We start from the raw sequence: 18,264 nt of genomic DNA on the forward strand, positions 1-18,264 counted from the left end.
CCATTTTCAACCCAACTTTAGTTGTTTTTAACCCAGTATTTTTTAGAGTGCAAGTTTCACAGATGTACTCACTCCTCTTTTCCCTCACTGTTAGTCTGAACTGACTCTGAACTGTAATTCGAACAGCTGCGTTCATTCGGGTATGTGCTGCACTTTTTGTCCTGTTTTAAAGGAGCAGTTCACCCCAAAATCAAGGATATGATGTCATTAACTCACACTATTGTTGGTCCAAACCCTAGTGAATATTGTACGGCATTACTGTACTGTTCCTTTAAATCTTTCCCCCTGCTTTCTCTCTCTCTCTCAGCGCTGGTGTGGAGAGACGGGGGCCGGCGGGGCCCGGGACATTCCAGAGCGCAGAGGGGTCGCGTCTGCCCAAACCTGTTGAGCTGCTCTCAGCTGGCCTCGCTTTCCTCTCAGCAGATGTGGGAGAGAAGAGAGGCCCGTCCCACCAGCACGACCCCAGAGATCAACGTTCCCAGAGACGGAGGGGAATCCCTTTAGCTCGGGTGGGACAGAAAAATGAACTCAAAGCCTGTCAAGAACATATTTCACCTTAAAATAAAAAAATAAAAAGATATTTTGCATAAAAATGAAGATTATTATTACCCCAAATTCTCATTACAGTAATGCAAAACTAATTGATATATTATATTAAATATCTATTTATTATATTATTTATGTATTATTTTAATACATCATGGTAGTTGTATTCCATTGTATTACATATATCCAGACGAACTGTCCCACATTCACTGTGATCCTGTGTCCACCCGTCCCTCCACTCCCGCTGCCGCTCCTTTAGCCTCGGATCATGTCATTAATATCTCCAGTTGTTGATAATGCAGCTGAATCTTTACTTGAATTAAAGCCTCTAATGAACATGTGCTCATTTATTTGATAACTTCCTCCTTACACCTGCCAGAACACACAAACTGAGGGACGAGAGGATATTATAGTCTGTCATGATCGAATGAGATTAACTTGTATTGTTCAGAATGAACACTGAAATCTCAGTGAATCATTAAGATTAAGTATATAGGCCAATCCCTAACCAGGATGACATGTGAAAACAATGAAAACAGAGCAGCAGTGGACAGATGATTTCCAGACCCACCCAACAGGAAGTCCGTTCTGGTTCTTTGTGTATGAAAGGCCTTCTCTTTGAATTATGAATGTGTGTGACGCTGTATGTTCTTCATCTGATTTGAGAAGATGTAAATACTTCATGAAGCAATGCACAGAAGCTATAGCATTGCACATGTGTGCTAAAAATTGTTTTAGGATGCAAAAGCAGGTTTTGTCATTTTAAAGTGCATCATATTTCAACATTATATCAAACAAAGTATCACATTTGTCTGGCCTAAACGCCGTATCGCCCATACTAGTGAGTGATGATATCCCATTAGTGAATCAGTCGCTCTTTTGAATCGATTCTTCTGAAATTATTCATTAAGCTTTTGCAAATCACAGGGTAAAACAAATGAATGGGTTTACAATATGAGGTCACAACACAACATTTGCAATAAAATTATAAACAATAGTATCCAAGTATGCGAAGATTCACATGAAAATTTAGTTTTTGAACCGGTGAATCGGACTGTAAAAAATTATTTTTCAATGAGATGCCAAAAACATAAATGGAGCATCTCAATTAGTAAACATAGAACTAACTAAATATTTGACAGTGACTAAAAAAGAAATGCTGCAATGACGCTGGACATCTGAACGCGCTACGCAGAAGATGAATCACTGAGTCGGTTCATTCGAACAAACGAATCGATTCGCTTAAACGAATCATACGTCTCCACTACTATGATGAAGGACAAAATTTCAAAAGAAAAAGAAAAAAAGGTCACGCTCACGCTACACTTTATTCATAAGCATCTCTGCTCAACACGGGAGATGAATCACTGAGTCGGTTCATTCAAGCAATCGAATCTATTCGCTGAATTGAATAATACGTCTCCACGCTACTATGAAGGCCGCAATTTCAAAAGAAAATCGATTTGCTAAAACGAATCAAACGTCTCCACGCTACTATAATGAAGGCCGGGAGATGAATCATCACGCTACTATCATAAAGGCCGCAATTTCAAAAGAAAAAGAAAATTCGCAAAGCATCTGAACAATGCAGGAGATGAATCACTGAGTCGGTTAATTCAAACAATCAAATCTATTCGTTGAAATGAAACATACATCTCCACTGCTATGATGAAGGCTGCAGTTTCAAAAGAAAAAGAAAAGCCGCAATCACGGTAGAATTCATTCATAAGTATCTCAACAACGTGGATAATGAATCACTGAGTAGGTTCATCTGAATAACATGGGAGACGAATCATCGAATCGATCGAATTTGCTAAAATGAATCATACGTCTCCACTGCTATGATGAAGGCTGCAGTTCCAAAAGAAAAAGAAAATTTGCAAGCATCTGAACAACACAGGAGACGAATCATCGAAGCAATCGAATTGATTTGCTAAAACGAATCAAACGTCTCCACGCTACTATAATGAAGGCCGGGAGATGAATCACTGAGTTGGTTCACTCAAACAAACGAATCTATTCATTGAACGAATTATACGTCTCCACGCTACTATGATAAAGGCCGCAATTTCAAAAGAAAAAGAAAATTCGCAAAGCATCTGAACAATGTGGGAGATGATCACTGAGTCGGTTAATTCAAACAATCGAATCTATTCGTTGAAATGAAACATACGTCTCCACTGCTATGATGAAGGCTGCAGTTTCAAAAGAAAAAGAAAATTCGTGATCACGCTAGAATTCATAGGTATCTCAACAACGTGGAAAATGAATCACTGAGTCGGTTCATATGAACAACATGGGAGACGAATCATCGAATCGATTTGCTAAAACGAATCAAACGTCTCCGCGCTACTATGATGAAGGCCGCAATTTAAAAAAAAAAAAGTCGCAAGCATATCAACAACGAAATGAATCACTGAGTCGGTTCATTCAAACGATCGAATCTATTCGCTGAAATAAATCATACATTTCCACGCTACTATGATGAAGGCTGCAATTTCAAAAGAAAAAGAAAAGTCGCCATCACGCTAGACTTATAAGCATCTGAACAACGCGGGAGACCAATCACTGAATCGGTTCACGCAAACAAACGAATCTATTCGCTGAAACGAACCATACTTCTCCACGCTTCTATGATAAGGCCGCAATTTCAAAAGAAAAAGAAAAGTCACGATCATGTTAGAATTAATTCATAAGCATCTGAACAACATGGGAGATGAATCTTCGAAGCGATCGAATCGATTTGCTAAAACGAATCAAACGTCTCCGCGCTACTATGATGAAGGCCGCAATTTCAAAAGAAAAAGAAAATTCACAAAGCATCTGAACAATGCGGGAGATGAATCACTGAGTTGGTTTCAAACAATCGAATCTATTCGTTGAAATGAATCATATCTCCACTGCTATGATGAAGGCCACAATTTCAAAAGAAAAAGAGAAGTCGCGATCACGCTAGAATTCATAAGCATCTCAACAACGTAGAAAATGAATCACTGAATCTGTTCATTCAAACAAACAAATCTATTCGCTAAAACGAATCATGCATCTCCACGCTACTATGATGAAGGCCGCAATTTCAAAAGAAAAAGAAGATTTGCAAGCATCTGAACAATGCGGGAGATGAATCACTGAGTCGGTTCACTCAAACAAATGAATCTATTCGTTGAACGAATTATACGTCTCCACGCTACTGTGAAAAAGGCCGCAATTTAAAAAGAAAAACAAAATTCACAAAGCATCTGAACAATGTGGGAGATGATCACTGAGTCGGTTAATTCAAACAATCGAATCTATTAGTTGAAATGAAACATACGTCTCCACTGCTATGATGAAGGCCGCAATTTCAAAAGAAAAGTCGCGATCACGCCAGAATTCATTCATAAGTATCTCAACAACGCGGAAAATGAATCACTGAGTCGGTTCATCTGAACAACATGGGAGACGAATCATCGAAGCGATCGAATCGATTTGCTAAAACGAATCAAACGTCTCCACGCTACTATGATGAAGGCCGCAATTTCAAAAGAAAAAAAAGTCGCAAGCATATAAACAACGAAATGAATCACTGAGTCGGTTCATTCAAACGATCGAATCTATTCGCTGGAATAAATCATACATTTCCACGCTACTATGATGAAGGCTGCAATTTCAAAAGAAAAGGAAAAGTCGCCATCACGCTAGACTCACAAGCATCTGAACAACGCGAGAGACGAATCACTGAGTCGGTTCACGCAAACAAACGAATCTATTCGCTGAAACGAACCATGCTTCTCCACGCTACTATGACAAAGGCCGCAATTTCAAAAGAAAAAGAAAAGTCGCCATCGCGCTAGACTTCATTATCATCTGAACAACGCGGGAGACGAATCACTGAGTCGGTTCTTTGAAACGATTCGCTAAAACAAATCAAACGTCTCCCCCCTACTATGTCTAAGGCAGCCATTTCACGTCGTAGTGGGGTTGGCAAATTCCCCGCCCCGCGTCTCAGTGCAGCAGCTGACGGGGAGGGAGGCAGTGCGCATCGGTCACTCCCAGCGCAGTGTGTCCAGCCTCTCTCTCGCTCATTGCGCGCTGCGGACTCCAAAGGCGGTGAAGTTTATCACGCATTCTTTTATCGGTAAGTGCAAACGAACCCTTTATTTTATCATCAAATGTTTCATTGGGAATACACAAGCTGAAATACGCTCGCTTAGACCGCGTTTGCCGCAATAATAACACATAAATACGTGGGTGGTGATGGAGTCCAAATGAGAGGAGTTTGCGTCAATGATATAAAATCCAGGTGTATTAAATGCTGCTCCAGATTTAGAGGCCTTGGATGTGTTCAAATATTAATCAATGCATTGTATGTTATATAGAAACCAGGATTGATGCTATAATATGTTCGTAATCAGTAGTGGGAATCATGATCTGTGGAATAACGGTACAGTAGAATATGGATGCAAACAGGCGTGGTCAGATCCTGTGGCTGGAGTTTCGCCTTATACAAAACGCTAACAGGCAATTGCATAACCAGAGGTTACTGTAATGACTGTATGTTTGTGATCTGGCAGTTTGCGATGGTAATCCAATGATATAAATGTGGAAATCTGGTATGTTGCTCTCAGTGACCTGAAATGGATGTTGATCCGGTGCCCATCACCATCTCCACTGCGGTACTCCAAAGAGAAATCACCATTTCACACGTTACTGTTGCATGACAGAACCGCAACGGGTCACTAATATCCGTCAGTCGTTCTCACGGGCTCGTGCTTTAACACTTCAGACGTCGCGTCGTCCGGATGCTGTTTGCGTCTGTTTGATAATCAGTGACTTTCAGAGGCTGTTCGTCACATTTCCAGTGGTTGTACCTTGATGCAAATGATTCAGATAATCGCCGCAGAGCGAGCTTAGCTCTATAAGGGCCTATAGAGAGCGTTTATTTGTCATGCTGCAGCACTAATGCGCCTTTGCGTGATTGTTCTGGGCGCACTAAATAAATAACATTGCGCACGCTGGCCGGACATTAGCGCTTAATGGAAACCATGAGACTCTAGCGCAGCAAAACAGTCGGACATGATGTCATGGTGGCACGCATGTAGGTGTCTGTGATGTCATAAAGGCATGGAATACGTGATCATTTTAAATTCGCATGACCTCATTACATTGCATGACTCAACAAGTGGTATCCAGTGTCATTGCGGATATTAAAATGATTATCTTGCATATGTAATCCAATATTTTGATATCTCTTCTTGCACTCTAAAAAATGCTGGGTTGAAAATGGACAAACCCAGCGATTGGGTTGTTTTGACCTAGCGTGGTTGGGTTAAATGTTAGCCCAACATGCTGGGTAGTTTAATTTAGTGAATGTTTATTGTTTAATAATTAATCATTAAGCTCATTAATAAATGTTCATTTACAACGTACTTTGGGTTCATTTCAAGCAACAATACAGTAATGTTTAAACAATATTTGGGTTAAATAAAACATTTAACCCATTCACTGGGTTAAAACAATATTGTAAAAAAGAATCGTTGGTTTAACTTAAAAAGTAAGTTACCTGGTTGCCTTAAAATGTTGAGTTCATTTAAATAAAAAATGTGAGTTAATACAATGAAGACGATTGGTTTAATCAACAGAAACTCTAAATATTATGTTATCTGAACCACAATAATTATCTAAGATTTGACAAAAGAAAAAATGTTGTGATAACAAATCATGAAAATAATTTTACAGTGAACCCATTTGCTAGGTTAAAACAAACCAATCGCTGGGTTAAAACAACCCATTCACTAGGTTAAAACAAACCAATCGCTGGGTTAAAACAACCCATTCACTGGGTTAAAACAACCCATTCACTGGGTTAAAACAACCCAATCACTGGGTTAAAACAACTCAATCGCTGGGTTAAAACAACCCATTCACTGGGTTAAAACAACCCAATCGCTGAGTTAAAAACAACTCAATCGCTGGGTTAAAACAACCCATTCACTGGGTTAAAACAACCCAATCGCTGGGTTAAAACAACTCAATCGCTGAGTTAAAAACAACTCAATCGCTGGGTTAAAACAACCCAGTCGCTGGGTTAAAATAACCCAATCTCGGGGCTAAAACAACTCAACCGCTGGGTTAAAACAACTCAGTCGCTGGGTTAAAACAAACCAATCGCTGGGTTAAAACAACCCATTCACTAGGTTAAAACAACCCAATCGTTGGGTTAAAACAACTCAATTACTGGGTTAAAACAACCCAATAGCTGGTTTAAAACAAACCAACCGCTGGGTTAAAACAGCCCAATCGCTGGGTTAAAACAACTCAATCGCTGGGTTAAAACAACCCAATCGCTGGGTCAAAAACAACCCAATCGCTGAGTTAAAAACAACTCAATCGCTGGGTTAAAAACAACCCAATCGCTGAGTTAAAAACAACCCAATCGCTGGGTTAAAACAACCCAATCGCTGGGTTAAAACAACTCAATCGCTGGGTTAAAACAACCCAATCGCTGGGTTAAAACAACCCAGTCACTGGGTTAAAACAACTCAATCGCTGAGTTAAAAACAACTCAATCGCTGGGTTAAAACAACCCAGTCGCTGGGTTAAAATAACCCAATCTCGGGGCTAAAACAACTCAACCGCTGGGTTAAAACAACTCAGTCGCTGGGTTAAAACAACTCAATTGCTGGGTTAAAACAAACCAATCGCTGGGTTAAAACAACCCATTCACTAGGTTAAAACAACCCAATCGTTGGGTTAAAAAAACTCAATTGCTGGGTTAAAACAACCCAATAGCTGGTTTAAAACAAACCAACTGCTGGGTTAAAACAGCCCAATCGCTGGGTTAAAAACAACTCAATCGCTGGGTTAAAACAACCCCAATCGCTGGGTTAAAACAACCCAATCGCTGGGTTAAAACAACTCAATCGCTGAGTTAAAAACAACTCAATCGCTGGGTTAAAACAACTCAATCGCTGGGTTAAAACAACCCAATCGCTGGGTCAAAAACAACCCAATCGCTGGGTTTGTCCATTTTCAACCCAACCTGGGTTGTTTTTAACCCAGCATTTTTTAGAGTGTAGCATAAATGTTGAGTCAAGAAAAAGGCACAGAAAATGGAAAGTTAAGACTAGTGCATTATGACATTGTGCTCTGGTACTGCACACTTTGACTCTCACATACTAAGCACAGTGTACATAAGAAGTAGTATGGATAGTATGCCATTTTGAGCACAGCCCGAGCGTGTGCCAGGCCGTCCCCATAGTGATTCTGTCTCCCCCAGCAACATTCGGCGTGGAGTGCATTGTGTGTTCTGACAGCAGGTTGCTTCATTGGTTTAATGGTGGGAGGCGCGAGGGGATTTAGAGGTGCTAAAGAAGACCTGAAACTTGCAAATTCTCTGGAATTTAAAGCAGCTCCAGATGGTTTTGTTCAACGAGAGCGTGGGCACCCTGGAGTGATGGCGCTCACATATTCCATTTGTTTTTACACTAGAGCCACACCTACTATATATTTAAACTATTATCCTGACCACATGATGGTGTGCACCTGGATATCTGATCAGAGCAGTTTTTATGCATAGACATAAATAAAAATAAATAAATAAAAAAACACCCTTTTTTCCACTATAACAAACCTTTTGTGCGATTGAAAGGTTAAAGATTTGATGCAGATGTCTGCAATATGAGTGTTTGCATGCATTATTCTTCAGATAAGCTTCTAAAATGAGCACGCAGTTGCTCTAAATAACTTTTATCTGATGCACGGTGCATTTTGGATCCATCAGTGTGAATAAGATCTGGTGTGAAACTATTTCGCATCACAGTCCGAGAACTCATTCTCCACACTGCTGTGAAATGGCCTCTCGTGTGACGATTGCAAGACACATTTCTTTCTCTAATTAATATTTCCCCCCTTCCCTTTAGTTTTTATCAAGCTTTGGCATATGATTCAGTCAGTTTTATTAGTGAAAGCTTTGGTTCTGGTTGGGCTCTTGGCAGGTTTTCCGAGTGTAGTGGCATTTAAGATCTTGGCACAGAAAATGCACTCTGCGTTAGTTTTTTTCCTCCTCTTGATGCATCAGCTTTATGCACAGACCTATTTCCTCAAGACGACGCCCTCAGCTTGCTTTACATCCATAGCATTGCAGTTTGGCCTTAAAGAAACTCTACTCAAGCGCAGATGCTTTGGATCAATGCTTTCGACCACCATTCATAATGCAACACGAGTATGCATAGCCGCGAGGAGCGTTATTGTAGGCGTCGTCTTCTACGGTCAGTTTTCTTGGCTGGTTTTCTCTCTCAGGTCAGCATGGGAATCTTGTTGAGCAAATGAATTGAAGTTTGTTAAAATTTTGTGTTTGAGTTTGATTGATTATTTTGCACATGATCTTATCATTAAACGTGTGTTCTTCTATAAGTGCATTCATTTCTCTTTCCTGTACTTCTGTGAATTGTTTGATTGTCTTCATGGCAAGAGCTGCGTTTGCAGCCAAAGTAAGCAGTAAAATTTATAGACTCTCCTGTCGATATTTCCATCATGCGAATGGCTTTTGCTGCACCTGGCCAATAACAACAGCACAGTTTCCCTCCGACACTTCCGAACAAAATGGAGCTCCCAGTCAAGAGCAGCGAAGCATGCAGAGACACAATATCCCTGTTGCCTTCTTTATAAAGGATACCTGTTGTACGACAAGGGTGTGTTAATTTCACAGCACAGACCGTGTTACAGTAGGACAGGTGGCGGGGGGCTCGATGTTTACCGTCAGAGACCTTCTGTGTGTTAAAGAGGGGACGAGTGCTCGAGGTTTGGAGGTTGTAAGCGACTGGGACCAGCTGTCATGACAGTGGACAACAGGTGAGGGACACATGGTGCCTATGGGTGGCCCCTAGATTGAGCGAACTGGATGTGTTAGGACTAGAAAATTATGTTTGAATTATTTTAAAATACAATTATTAAATATATATATATTTTTTGAGAATTTTTTTGAGTATTTTTGATATAAATTTAAATATATATGCATTTTTTTGTAAAATTATTTAAAAGTTTGAATTAGATTTTTTTCAATTAAAATATTTTAATCGTGGCAAGCTATTAAATTCAAAATGTTATGTTCAAAAATTAAAATGTATTTTTTTTTTTAGAAAAAAATATTTTTCTGCCATTTGATATAGATTTTAATACATATGCATTTGCTTTATAATTATTGAAAAGTTTGAATTTTTTTTTAGAAATGTTAAATGAAAAAATATAAAATAATAAAAAAATTAAATATATAAATATATATATATTATAACAAAATATATAAGTATATGTTATAAAATGTGTATATATATATATATATATATATATAATGTATGTATAAATAAATATATATATAATATATATATTAATAAAGCATTTATAAATCATTGCTAATTTTAATGAATAATATTGGGAATTTTGCCATTTTATTCATACATCACCTAGCCCAAATTCAGGGTATGTTTTCGCTTTTTTAAAGTCATAATGAAACGGAAGTAGTAGCAACATTATTGTCCATATTTGGACATATATCTGAGTGTAACAGATAATCAGAACAGAATAAGTTTAGGGCGGGGCTTGGTTTGTGTGTCAGTGGTTGATTGGATGTTGAGATGTGGGCGTGGCTCTCAAAAGTGGATACAGACGAAGTCTCTTTAAAGGTGCTGTATGTAATTTTATTGACTGTACTATAGCATAAAAATACCATAATATGTTTGCAAAGATTAAGGAAACATGCTACACTAAAAAAATGCTGTGTTAAAAACTACTCAAGTTGGGTTGAAAATTTTAAATGTTTGCCTATCCTTACTCAACTATTGTTTAAAAGTGACTATATGTCTGGCTTAAAATGAACCCAAAATAGGTTGGAAATTAAAAATCAGACACATAATTACTAGAGGCAACAATAATGTAAACATTTATTAATGACTTAATTATTATTATTCATTTAACTTGTTATTAAATGTTCATTTCCAACATACTTTGGGTTCATTTTAAGCAAGAAATGCAGTAATTTTTAAACAATATTTGAGTTATATAAAACTACCCAGCAGGTTGGGCAAACATTTAACCCAACGGCTGGGTTAAAACGAGCATTAACCCAGCATTTTCTCTGAAAAACAATCCTACAGCCAGTTATTCTACTTTGAAGCATGCATTCTGTGTCAAAATGTCTCTTTTTGTTTTGGTCTGTGTGACTCCGCCCACTGCCAATTCACCCAATAGTATTTCAGCACTCCGGGTTGCCAGTTGGTGGAAAACACAGCGATGGGAGCCAGCAAATGAACCGGGTCAGAGATCGCAGACCTAAAAGGTCTCGGCATCTATCTAAAAAGATAACATTAGAAAGCAGATAAATCATCTCATTGTCATTTGCGCATTGTCATCCTCAATCTGGCAACCCGCGTGAGTGTCGAATCTGAGGAGGAGGGGCGGGAGACCGTCTTTATACATCTAAAGTCTTTGATACAGATAAGTGTGAGCTTCAGGAGTTTAATAAGACTAAATGATTGCAAAATCCTGCATACGTCACCAGAAAGAAGATCCATTTTGTCACTTATAGAATGACCACATGCCATGCCTCCACATCTTCTCTGTGTTTCTACAGCTGCTTCTCCTCGGGCTGCCTGGAATTTAATTTACGCTCTTATTTTAGGGACTGAGAGCGCCTAACCCAATGGAGGCAGGGAAACTGAAAGCCATTTGTCTGGCCGGTTGCTTTGATTCAAACTGGTTGAGAGGGAATGAAACTAATTGCAATGTTGCATTATTACAGATTGAAGATCCAAAGGTAATTTTCAGAAGTGTTGTGTAGTTGCGAACACCGAACACGCCCCGCTCAATTTGACAAAGGCGTGTGTCAGAACATTCTGTACGAGGTTAGATCACGTCTTTATTTAGGGTGATTTCCAGAGTATTCTTCTGCATCAGATTTAGCTTGAGCCAAATATCCACAGATATCACTAATGAAAGAAAGCGTTGCGTCAGATCGAATGCATCGGCTGAGGAGATGTTTCCTGTATGATGGTGTGTTGGCGTGGTCTCGGGCGATGGCTGATGTGCTCGGAGCAAACAGAGATTGAATTAGAGGAAATGAGGAAAGTCCTGAGGGACTGGGTGAGGTCCGCAGTCCTGGACGTCTCCTCTTTTCTCCTGTTTCTGCTCCTCCTCTCCTCTTCTCGGTTATTTGATACCTTCGCTCTCTGAAGTGTGTTGGCTGATGTGTTGCAGGATCACGAGATGATTAGAGAAGCATCTCCATCTCAAAGCTTTTAGAAGCCGTTAACTCTTTCATTTTCACCAAACTTTCATGGCCCCTGGAATATTTTGTTGTATGAATATCTGAACATATAATATATCAAAAGAAGGAACAGAGCCTCTGCTAGTAAACAACAACAACAAAACATTTTATTCTTCATGCATTCTTTTTATCAACACTTCACTCTAAAAGATGCTGAGTTAAAACAACACAAGTTGGGTTGAAAATGGACAAACCCGCCGATTGGGTTGTTTTAGGGTCGTTTTAACCCATCAATTGGGTCATTTTAACCCAGCGAATATGTCGTTTATAACCAATTGATTGGGTTGTTTTAGGGCTGTTTTAACCCAACGATTTGGGTTGTTTTAACCAAGTGATTGGGTTGTTTTAGGGTTGTTTTAACCCAGCGATTGGGTCATTTTAACCCACGAATGGGTCGTTTTAACCAAGTGATTGGGTTGTTTTAGGGCTGTTTTAACCCAATGATTTGGGTTGTTTTAACACAGCGATTGGTTTGTTTTAAGGTTGTTTTAAACCAGCGAATGGGTTGTCTTAACCCATTGATTGGGTCATTTTAACCCAGCGAATGGGTCATTTTTAACCAATTGATTGGGTTGCTTTAGGGCTGTTTTAACCCAACGATTTGGTTTGTTTTAACCAAGTGATTGGGTTGTTTTAAGGTTGTTTTAAACCAGCAAATGGGTTTTCTTAACCCAGTGATTGGGTTGTTTTAGGGTTGTTTCAACCCATCGATTGCGTCATTTTAACCCAGCGAATGGGTCGTTTTAACCAAGTGATTGGGTTGTTTTAACCCAGCAATTGAGTTGTTTTAAGGTTGTTTTAAACCAGCGAATGGGTCTTTTTAACCAATTGATTGGGTTGTTTTAGTGCTGTTTTAACCCAGCGATTGGGTTGTTTTAAACCAGCAAATGGGTTGTCTTAACCCAGTGATTGGGTTGTTTTAACCCAGTGATTGGGTTGTTTTAGGGTTGTTTTAACCCATCGATTGCATCATTTTAACCCAGCGAATGGGTCTTTTAAACCAATTGATTGGGTTGTTTTAGTGCTGTTTTAACCCAGTGATTTGGGTTGTTTTATCCCAGCGATTGGGTTGTTTTAAGGTTGTTTTAAACCAGCAAATGGGTTGTCTTAACCCAGTGATTGGGTTGTTTTAGTGCTGTTTTAACCCAGCGATTGGGTTGTTTTAAACCAGCAAATGGGTTGTCTTAACCCAGTGATTGGGTTGTTTTAGTGCTGTTTTAACCCAGCGATTGGGTTGTTTTAAACCAGCAAATGGGTTGTCTTAACCCAGTGATTGGGTTGTCTTAACCCAGTGATTGGGTTGTTTTAACCCAGTGATTGGGTTGTTTTAGGGTTGTTTTAACCCATCGATTGCGTCATTTTAACCCAGCGAATGGGTCGTTTTAACCAAGTGATTGGGTTGTTTTAGGGCTGTTTTAACCCAACAATTTGGGTTGTTTTAACCCAGTGATTGGGTTGTTTTAGGGTTGTTTTAACCCATCGATTGCGTCATTTTAACCCAGCGAATGGGTCTTTTTAACCAAGTGATTGGGTTGTTTTAGGGCTGTTTTAACCCAGCGAATGGGTCGTTTTAACCAAGTGATTGGGTTGTTTTAGGGCTGTTTTAACCAAACGATTTGGGTTGTTTTAACCCAGTGATTGGGTTGTTTTAACCCAGCAATTGGGTTGTTTTAGGGTTGTTTTAACCCATCGATTGCGTCATTTTAACCCAGCGAATGGGTCTTTTTAACCAAGTGATTGGGTTGTTTTAGGGCTGTTTTAACTCAGCGAATGGGTCGCTTTAACCAAGTGATTGGGTTGTTTTAGGGCTGTTTTAACCCAGCGAATGGGTCGTTTTAACCAAGTGATTGGGTTGTTTTAGGGCTGTTTTAACCAAACGATTTGGGTTGTTTTAACCCAGTGAATGGGTTAAATGTTTGCCCAACCTGCTGGGTAGTATTTAACTCAACTATTGTTTAAAAATTACTGCATTTCTTGCTTAAAATGAACCCAAAATATGTTGGAAATGAACATTTATTAAGTTTAATGAATAATAATTAAACAAACATTTATTAAATTGTTTTTTAATAAATGTTTACCTTTTGATTATTATCGTTTCCTCTAGTAATTATGTGTCTGATTTTTAATTTCCAACCTATTTTGGGTTCATTTTAAGTCAGTCATATAGTAATTTTTAAACAATAGTTGAGTTAAATAAAATTACCCAGCATGTTGGGCAAACATTTAACCCAACCACTGGGTTAAAACAACCCAATCACTGGGTTTGTCCATTTTCAGCCCAACTTAACTGGAGTAATGATGCTGAAAATTCAGCTTTGATCACAGGAATAAATTACATTTTACTATATATTCACAGCTGTTTTACATTATAATAATGTTTCACAATTTTTACTGTGTATTTGATCAAATAAATGTAAACATTAAAAAATCTTTTGAATCATTGAAATCATGATTTATCATTCAAAACCAAGTAATTGTCATTCATGAGGACATTCACTCATAAGCCAGTTATAACCCTGATTAATGATTTTTACAAACGCTAATCATCAAAACCTCTCAGCTCTGCGCTCTATGAAACACGTCCGTTTCTTTGCGATGATTGTTCTGTGCTGATTTGTCTCTGGCAGTTTCCAGCTGCACATTCCAGGCGAGCGTCCAGTTATTGATCCATCCACTGTTTTTTCCATGATCTGTTCTCCCAGCCGGCCTCACGTTCATGCTCAAGGTTGAACAGCTGTGCTGTTGTGGGTCACGACCCTGACCTGCACCTTATCCAAATCCCAATCCTGAGCCTGGAGCTTCTGAGGGATAAAGAGCGGCTGGAGCGAAGAGGGTGAAACTAAGAAGAGGGTGTCCTTAATTTAGCTGCGACTGCGCCGTAATGCGTGTGGCATATAGAGCTGTCAGCGAATTAGGCTAGTCAATAATGATGGGACATATTATTCCCTTGTTTTTGGGCTCTACTAAAACAGGTTTTCATGCATTATTTTCCTCATATTCTCCATTGTTGCAGCTCCTCTCTTCCCAGTCTGTCAGTAACGCTCCTGTCTCTATGAAGCCCCGCCTTCTGAAAAGCACAATGTGCTCTGATTGGTCGGCTGTAGCAGTGTGTTGTGATTGGTCAAGTGCTTTGAATGTGTTTGGGAAATGTCCCGCCCCTTACCATAACCGCCAGTTACTAACTAACTCAACCAGGCCCCGCCCCTTTAATCTGCATATTAATTATTTAAATGAGGAATATTGTGATGTGAGAAAAATACAGCAATTCATTGTTAGCTCATGTCTGTTAAACAATATAAACAGATACAACTTTCGATTTTAACAATGTCTTACTAAATGCTTAAATTATTATTAACTAAGATTAATAAATGTTTTTTAATTGTTAGTTCGTGTTAAAGTCGCGCTGCAGTCAATAATTTTGTCCAATCTTTAGTAAACAAAATTACATATTTAAACGTATTTTCCTGTGAAAATAATTCCTTCATGCCTTAAAATAGCTTGAATGTAACTCGACACCCTTGCTTCATGAATATGCAGATTAGCCCCGCCTACACTCAATCAGAGCAGGAAACAGGGGCGGAGTTTTTGCTTCACAGTAATGGTGTCGACTGATGAATTTGCACATGCTTTGTCTTAAAGCATATTAAAAACAGTAAACGTTAACAAATGGAACCGTACAGTTATTCAAACCTTCAGTGTCCTGTGACATCTGTGACCATTCAGAGATTTTTTTATCACATAAAAAGCAGTGATGAATTGACTGAGAGACGCAGCAGACCGAACGCAGCTGTCTGCAGGCCGTCTCACAGACACTAAAGGCGTGTAATCCATTTGTGATTCCACTGCTCTCTCCTCCCTCCACCCCGTTCTCTCACTGCTGGCTCAATCCCAGCACACATTGCAGCTCGTCTCTGGGCGGCCGCTCTCTGCTGGCTGAACCCGACCGACACGTCAGGCGCTGGGCTGATCGTGATCTCATCTCCAGCACAGATGTGCAGAAACATCATGACTAAAGTTTATTCATTTAAATTATATTTAATTTTTTTAATAACACATTTATTATGTATATGAATATATTCTCTAACATTGTTTATTTATTAATTATTTGATTTATGTTTCATTTTTTGTTGACAGTAAAAATAGTGATAATTGCAATAAAATTTATTTGGTTTTGGGACAATTGAACAAGAAATAAATAAACAGAAGATTTTAAGCATTATTAAATTGCATCTAGAAGAAATAATTGAGATATTAAAGAATTTCTGATTCCAGCACAGATGTGCAAAAACATCAAAAAAGTGTTTTTGTTAAATTTTATTTTATATATTTTATTTTTTAATAACACTTATATTTCTTATGTATATGAATATATTCTCACATATTGTTTATTTATTAATTATCATTTTATTTATGTTTTATTGTTCGTTGACATACAGTAAAACTATAAAGCGATAAAATTGCAGTAAAATTAATTTAGTTTTGGGACAATTTAACACATTTTTTTTTTTTTTTTTTTGCTTTTTTTTCAGGAGTAATAATAAACAGAATAAATTAATCATTATTAAATTGCGTCTAGAAGAAATAATTGACATATTAAAGAATTTCTGATTCCAGCACAGATGTTCAAAAACATCAACAAAATTTATTTTTATTAAATTTTATTTTATTTTTTAATGACAATTATATTTCTTTTGTATATGAATATATTCTCAAATATTGTTTATTTATTAATTATCATTTTATTTATGTTTTATTTTTGTTGACATGCAGTAAAAATAGAGCAATAAAATTGCAATAAAATTAATTCAGTTTTGGGACAATTTAACAAGAAATTTTTGAGTTCAGAGTGAGATTTTGTCTTTTTCTCAGCAGAAATAGAATTTAATCATTAAATAATTGAGATATTAAAGAATTTGATTCCAGCAAAGATGTGCAAAACCATCACAAAAGTTTTATTTTTTATTAAATTTAATTTTATATATTTTATTTTAAATTTTTAATAACACATATTTCTTATCTACATGAATATATTCTCAAATATTGTTTATTTATTATTTATCATTGTATTTATGTTTTATTCTTTTGTTGACATGCAGTAAAACTACAAAGCGATAAAATTGCAGTAAAATTAATTTAGTTTTGGGACATTTTACTATAAAATATTTTACTTCAGAGAGAGATTTATAGTTCTTATGTAAATGTATATATTTTCCAATATTATATTTATTAACATTTTATTGTTTTATGTAATTTTTTTGTTAACATACAGTAAAAGTATAGAACAATAAAATTCATGTTGAATATCAGCTCATATCATTTGGTTTTGGGGCAGTTTGTGAGTTTGTAATGAGATCTTGCCTTTTTATCAGGACAAACAATAAACAGAGAAGAATTTAAGCAGAAGAAATAATTGAGATATTACAGAGATTCACTCATTTTTATTCCAGAAACATCATGACATTTCCACTGAAAAGATGCATGAATGCATAAATATCAGAAATGTCTGGAAATCCATTAACTAGTGCTCGTTCCCTGTGTGTTCACTGCATTCTGACTCAGATCTTGTGAATATAAACAAATACACACATTAGTTCTTCTTGTTCATTTCTAAAGGACGATCTGTCGCTGTAAATGCAAAGCAATTAAAAGCACACACAAGTTGCCATCTGCCTCCGTTTGGAGGTTTTTATCCCTCAAAATTAGATGTAAAGGAACAGACACCGCAAGCACGAATCCAGAGCATTAGAAGGCGGCTTTCAAGGTCACATGCTAATCTGTGACACCAATTCTCTCTCTCTTAATTCTTCTCACTTTCTCTGGTGTTTTTCTCATTAATGCATCTTCTCTACGGGTCGTTTTTTTACTTGTATTTTCACAGCGGTGTCAAACTTGAGTATCACAGCAGAATATCCTGACAGTGAGTTCAACTGTCTCACATCTGTCCGAACGGGCGTATGGGACGAGCTTTCGGAAAAGATGAGGTCATCTGAAACGGACACTCGCTGCCTGGCCTCGCTCCATTTATCTCATGATTTTCCCATAGTCCCCGTGCATGACTGAAACAGGAAGTGCTTGTGCGTGTTGTGTTCAGCGAGTCTCTCGTGAGTTTGTGGCTGCTGGTGATTAAAGCATCCTCTACATTTCCTTGGATGATTGTTCAGTTTGTTGCTCTGATTTATTTATTTATTTGTTTAAAAATCAACAGGATATTGAGATATAGTTTTTGGAAAATAGACTGTTGTCTTTGCCCCTATTTGGGTGTGAGCAAAATCACGCCATTTTTGTGTGTCCCTTTAAATGCAAATGAGCTCCACTTTCCAGAAGAGGGCGGAGCTTTAACAGCTCAACAACAACAAAGCTGGAGAATCTCACGCAGCCAAAATGAGGAAAGTGTTCAGCCTTACATTGTTCAAACTGGA

The 18,264-nt window shown here is 37.9% G+C and overlaps 1 protein-coding gene across 2 annotated transcripts in view; it reads left to right on the forward strand.

Moving 5' to 3' along the window:
• Positions 1-4,516: 4,516 nt before the first annotated feature.
• sptbn1 (spectrin, beta, non-erythrocytic 1) overlaps positions 4,517-18,264 on the forward strand; it is a 113,923-nt gene continuing 100,175 nt past the window's right edge. The window contains exon 1 of one of the 2 annotated variants that reach the window (XM_067387680.1): positions 4,517-4,663. The gene's annotated coding sequence lies outside the window, so the exon portion shown is untranslated. The remainder of the gene's footprint in view (positions 4,664-18,264) is intronic. The other variant, XM_067387681.1, reaches the window with a different exon arrangement.

Source organism: Chanodichthys erythropterus, chromosome 6 (assembly GCF_024489055.1).
Source record: "Chanodichthys erythropterus isolate Z2021 chromosome 6, ASM2448905v1, whole genome shotgun sequence".
NCBI lineage: Eukaryota > Metazoa > Chordata > Actinopteri > Cypriniformes > Xenocyprididae > Chanodichthys > Chanodichthys erythropterus.